The sequence below is a fragment of the Arachis ipaensis genome, chromosome B04 (assembly GCF_000816755.2).
Source record: "Arachis ipaensis cultivar K30076 chromosome B04, Araip1.1, whole genome shotgun sequence".
In the NCBI taxonomy this organism is placed as follows: Eukaryota; Viridiplantae; Streptophyta; class Magnoliopsida; order Fabales; family Fabaceae; genus Arachis; species Arachis ipaensis.
In genome coordinates this window covers 129,336,034-129,342,235 of record NC_029788.2, presented here as the reverse complement: position 1 = coordinate 129,342,235, position 6,202 = coordinate 129,336,034, and positions in this window count along the sequence as shown.

Below are 6,202 nucleotides of genomic sequence, written 5' to 3'. Positions count from 1 at the left end.
CCAAAGCCGCCTTTGTTACTCTTTCCCCATCAAAAGAGTTACAGTTCAGCCTCCTAGGAATACAGAAGGCTTTGGTTGAGGAAGATCGAAAGAACCACAAGATCCAAACTCTTCCAATTGTATGATTCATGTTTATGAATTCAGGTACGCTTCCGCATTATGATATGATATATTTTTTGATGATTCAATATGGATGATCTAGGATATTAAAATTAATTTATTCCAATAAGTGGTATCAGAGCCATCCATTATTTAGTCATCAAAAATATTCAGTTTTTTGTTTTTTTTTCTATTGTCGAATCAATATATATATGCATGTTGTTTACGTTATAAATTGTTGCACGCATATATATAAACTTGTTTGAGTTTGTGTGTGCCTCAATGTATATATATAAATTGATACGTAGATATATATCTATCGATATGCCCCGTGTGTTTCTATATATATAGATATTTTTATTTGATATAGTAATTGATTTATTCTGAAACATTAGCACAAAGAATTATTATAATTGTCTCGATTTTTTTTATTTTGTGTGTCATTAATTTGATATAAAATTAATGGATTATTTTTTTTTGGATATAAAGATTATTATACCCACTAATTTTATAAAGATTAATTTTAATCTTAATAGATCAAGAATTTTTGGCACATAAATTATAATCATATTTTTTCTTTAAGATCTCAAAAGACATCATTAAGATTTAATTCCTTTTGAGATTTAAGTATTTTTTTTGTTGTTACATAAGGAAATTGGTAACAATTTGGATTAGTATACCATCTATTTTATAAAGATTTGGTTTTGGAATAAATTGATTGAACATTATGCTGCCAAAGTAGCCTCTTTTGTGAAAATTGATTTATTCAAAACATAAGGAATATGGTGTTATGTAATTCATGCGAATATTGATCGGCCCAAAGGAAGGTCTATATTTGGCCGAATTACATACATATTGATGGTAAATACATATTTGGGTAACTAATTAAGAATAAAGTAATGCTTATTATTTATGCGAACAATAATCGGCCCAAAGGAAGTTTATTGTTTGGCCAAATAATAAGCATTGTACACTTTTGTTTATTTTCTATTAATTATGCGGTCAATAATCGGCCCAAAGGAAGATTATTGTTTGGCCAATTAATAGAAAATATATGCGGTAATAAATAGGTTGCGAAGTTTAAGTTTCCATGTGCGCATTAAGTCGGTCCAAAGAAAGGCTTAATGTGCGACAGAAATTTTGACAATATTTACAGTTAATTTTTCTATCCAAAGATTGAAAATTAATGTTGTGCTGAATATCTCAATATGGATTTTTACCCATTAATTAACTAATATTTACTGCATGTTCTTTTGTTCTAATCCAGAAACTATGACTTTAGCTACCAGTATTTCTGCGCAAATTAGCAGTATTCCTATGCTGAATGGTTCAAACTTTAAAGTTTGGAAGGATACCGTGGAGATTGTCCTCGGTTGTATGGATCTAGATATAGCTCTTCGAGAGGAGAAACCCACTTCCACTTCGGAAAACCTCAATGAGGTTAAAATAAAGAAGTGGGAGAGAGATCCAATCGAATGAGCATTATGACCATGAAGCGCTCAATTCCTGAGGCGTTTCGGGGCTCAATTACTGAGGATAAAGATGCCAAACAGTTCCTAAAGGACGTTGAAAAATTCTTTACTAAGAATGAAAAGGCGGAGGCAAGTAGCCTTTTGAGCAAACTTGTCTCCATGAGGTATAAAGGTAAAGGGAACATAAGGGAGTACATTATGGATACATTATGGAAATGTCTCATCTTGCTTCAAAATTGAAAGCACTAAAGTTAGAGTTGTCTGAATATTTACTCGTGCATTTCATTTTGATTTCCCTTCCTGCACACTTTGGGCAATTCAAAGTGAGTTATAACACTCTGAAGGACACTTGGTCCTTAAATGAGCTTATATCTCACTGTGTGCAAGAAGAAGAGAGGCTACAGCAAGATAAGACTGAAAGTGCTCACATGGCTTCATCTTCTCAGTATAAAAGAAAGCGTGATACTACTGCGGATGTGCCTTCTCAGCAGAAAAAGGCTAAGAAACAAGATCAAGTTTCGACTTGTTTCTTCTGTGAGAATGTGGGACACATGAAGAAGAATTGTACCAAATATGCCACATGGCATGTAAAGAAGGGTATAATTCTTACTTTCGTTTGTTCTGAAGCTAGTTTAAGTTATGCACCTGTTGATACTTGGTGGGTAGATTCTGCTGCTACTACTCATGTAAGTGTTACTATGCAGGGTTGCCTGTGGAGCCGACCGCCAAGTGATGCTGAAAGATACATCTATGTGGCAGACGGCAATATAGTTGCAGTTGAAGCTATAGGAACCTTTAGATTATGTTCCATGAGTGGATTTTACTTGGATTTATTAGAGACATTTTATGTACCGTCATTTAGACGGAATTTAGTTTCTGTTTCTCGTTTGGACAAATCAGGTTATTTTTGTTCGTTCGGAGACAATAAAGTCAGTCTCTTCTATAATTCGAATAAAATTTGCTCTGGTCATTTGGTGGATAATCTATATAGGCTTGACTTAAATTCCTATAATAATGAAATACTGCAAACGGGTACAAAACAAAAACTAAATGAGAATTCGGCATCATTATGGCACAAACGCCTAGATCACATCTCTAAACAGAGAATTCAGAGGCTCGTGTCGGATGGAATTCTTGGACCCCTAAATTTGGCGGACTTTGAAGTCTGCATTGAGTGCATAAAGGGAAAAAGGACAAACGAAAGGAAATTAGGTACCGAGAGAGCTAAAGATGTCTTAGAACTGATACATACCGATATATGTGGCCCATTCCCTATTGTCTCTTGGAATGGACAACGGTACTTTATTACGTTCATAGATGATTACTCTCGTTACGGGTATCTATATTTAATTCATGAAAAGTGTCAAGTCTTGGATGTTTTCAAGTCTTTCAAAGCTGAAGTTGAACTTCAACTTGGAAAGAAAATTAAAGCTGTCAAATCTTATCGTGGTGGTGAATACTACGAAAGATATGACGGTTCAGGTGAGCAACGTCTCGGGCCTTTTGTTCTTTTCCTAGAGAAGTGTGGTATTGTTCCGCAATACACCATGCCAGGCAAACCTAACACGAATGGTGTTGCAGAGCGAAGGAACCGAACTCTTAAAGACATGGTGAGAAGTATGATTAGTCATTCTTCCTTGCCTGAATCACTCTGGGGAGAAACCTTAAAGACCGCAGTGTACATCCTTAATAGGGTGTCAAGCAAAGCAGTTAACAAAATCCCATATGAAATTTGGACTGGGAAAAGGCCCAGTATAAAGCATTTGCATATTTGGGGATGTCCAGCTGAGGCGCGACCTTATAGGCCGCATGAAAGAAAATTGGACTCAAGGACAATCAGTTGCTACTTTGTTGGTTACGCTGAGCGTTCACGGGGGTACAAGTTTTACAATCCTGCATCAAGGTCTATTTTTGAGACGGAAAAATGCGAGATTTCTTGAGGATGTTGAGTTTGGGGGGAAGAAAATATTAGGAATGTTGCTTTTGATGAGGATTCTGTAACTGACAATGATCAGGTCCTTGTGGCTATTGTTGTTCAAGATACAATTATAGTACAAGAGCACAATGAGAATCCTACTGTAAATCTAGCTACAGTACAAGAGAACAATGAGAATATTGTTGTTGCTCAAGATACTGCTACAGTATAGGAAAATAATGAGAATCCTCCTCAACCCCAACCCATACAGCAAGCTCAACAACCTCAAGAAGTGTCATTAAGGAGATCCAATAAAAAAAAAGGAGAAAATCTATCTATAGTCTCAAACAAGCTTTCCGTCAATGGTATCACAAGTTCATCAAGTCATTACCTCATGGTTTTGAGGTAAATATTATAGATGAATGTGTATACTGCAAGTTCAGTGGGAGTAAATACTTTTTTTTTGGTCTTATATGTTGATGACATTCTACTTGCTAGCAACGATATAGGCTTGTTGCATGAAACTAAGAAATTTCTATCGAACAAATTCGAAATGAAAGATCTTGGTGATACCTCTTTTGTATTAGGAATCGAGATACTAAGAGATTACTCTCAAGGTATTCTTGGATTGTCACAAAAGAACTATATCGAAAAGATTTTAAGTAGATATGGCATGAAAATTTGTAGACCAATGGACACACCCGTAACTAAAGGAGACAAGTTTAGTCTCAAGCAATGTCCCAAAATGATCCTAAGAAGACAACAATGCATGATAAACCTTATGCATCAGCACTAGGGAATTTAATGTATGTTCAAGTCTACATACATCCCGATATATCATTTATAGTGGGAGTATTGGGTAGATACTTGAACAATCCAGATATGGATCATTGGATAGCTGTTAAACACGTAATTTGTTGTTTAAAAAGAACAAAGGATTACATGCTTATTTATCGGAGATCAGAAAATTTGGAGATTATTAGGTACTCTGATTCCGATTTCATGGCATATGGTTGCGAAACTTTGTCACTAAGCTTCATATAGTAGATGACATTGAAAGGCCATTAAAGATATTTTGTGACAATAAGTCAGTAGTACTATACTTCAATAACAATAAGAGCTTGACAAAATCGAAGCATACAGACATCAAGTTCTTAGTTGTCAAGGAGAAAGTTTAAGAAAAACAGATTTTCATAGGACATATAGGAACAGAGTATATGCTAGTAGACCCATTACCAAGGGATTGACCCCTAAAATTTTTCATGAGCACACTGCTCGGATGGGTGTCAATATTTGTGATGCCTTGGTTTAGTGGGAGTTTATGCTATATGTCCTATGACAGATATTGAGTTATTTTTCTGCAGAATTAAGTTGATGGTTTATTTCATGTTATGTGAAATGTTCATTTTGCAATATTTGTATTGTGTTTGATCTCAATAAAGTTGGACCAGCTGGAAATAGACATGCATGAGATCACTTGGCATGTAATTTCCATATTACTCATCCAAATTTGATCTATGTCGTTAAGTATATTAGGATGGTGATTGGCGTGGTTTAGTCACGGCATTTAATGTGATAAAAGCTGCGGTAGTTCCATATCTAATGTATGAGACGGACTAGATTGTTAAAGTAATGAGAGAAATAGCATTCAGATGCGCGCATAAAGTTTATAAAGATGTGATTATGTCAAGAAATGATATATGTATAGCCCAAGTGGGAGATTGTTAGGAAATTATTTGATTTCCTAACTTATTTGTGGGCAATACATATATTAATTATAATCACAAATTATGCTATTTCAAATTAAATGACTTATATAATGGTGATCTCATTTATTGTTATAAATGCTAAATTGAATAAGTCATTATTACTTTTGATTTGAAATTAAATGAGAATAAAACCGAATATTATCTTTTGTTCCTTAGATAATTATTGATTAATTACCTTCTTCAAGCAATTAGAACGATGAGGATAGACTCTAAATGGATCGAATTCAGAGGCGTGCCTTTTAATATAGAGTTGAGATCGAGGTATCATCCAGTTTCTTAGATCTTTCCATTCATCTTTCTCTGGTCTACTCTCCTTCTTGTCTTAAAACTCCTAGCTCGTCTTTTCGTCCTCGGTTCCGTAGGAGCAAGTCATAAAGATTGAGAAAAATCGGTCATTCCTTTTTGGATTTTAGATATATTATCTTTTGGGTTTTAGATACTATTTTATTTGGGCTTAAGGGTTTAATGGGTGCCATGCTCAAATATAAATAGACCTTTAGGGTTTCGGTCCCCAATATGCCAAAGCCGCCTTTGTTACTCTTTTTCCATCAAAAGAGTTGTAGTTCAGCCTCCTAGGAATACAGAAGGCTTTGGTTGAGGAAGATCGAAAGAACCACAAGATCCAAACTCTTCCAATTGTATGATTCATGTTTATGAATTCAGGTACGCTTCCGCATTATGATATGATATATTTTTTGATGATTCAATATGGATGATCTGGGATATTGAAATTAATTTATTCCAACAAAAAACACTTTAAATTCTATTTTTTTAATTCTAATTTCTCTCCACATTTACTCTCATTTAGGTTAAAAACACTCGAAAACTAAATTCTACTAGTAGTAGTTAGCACATCTTCTAAGTATATTTTTTTCTCCAGTCATTTAATTTTAGAGCTTCATTTTCTTATTTTGGTGGTCAATTATGAGTTTTTTTTTAATTGACAG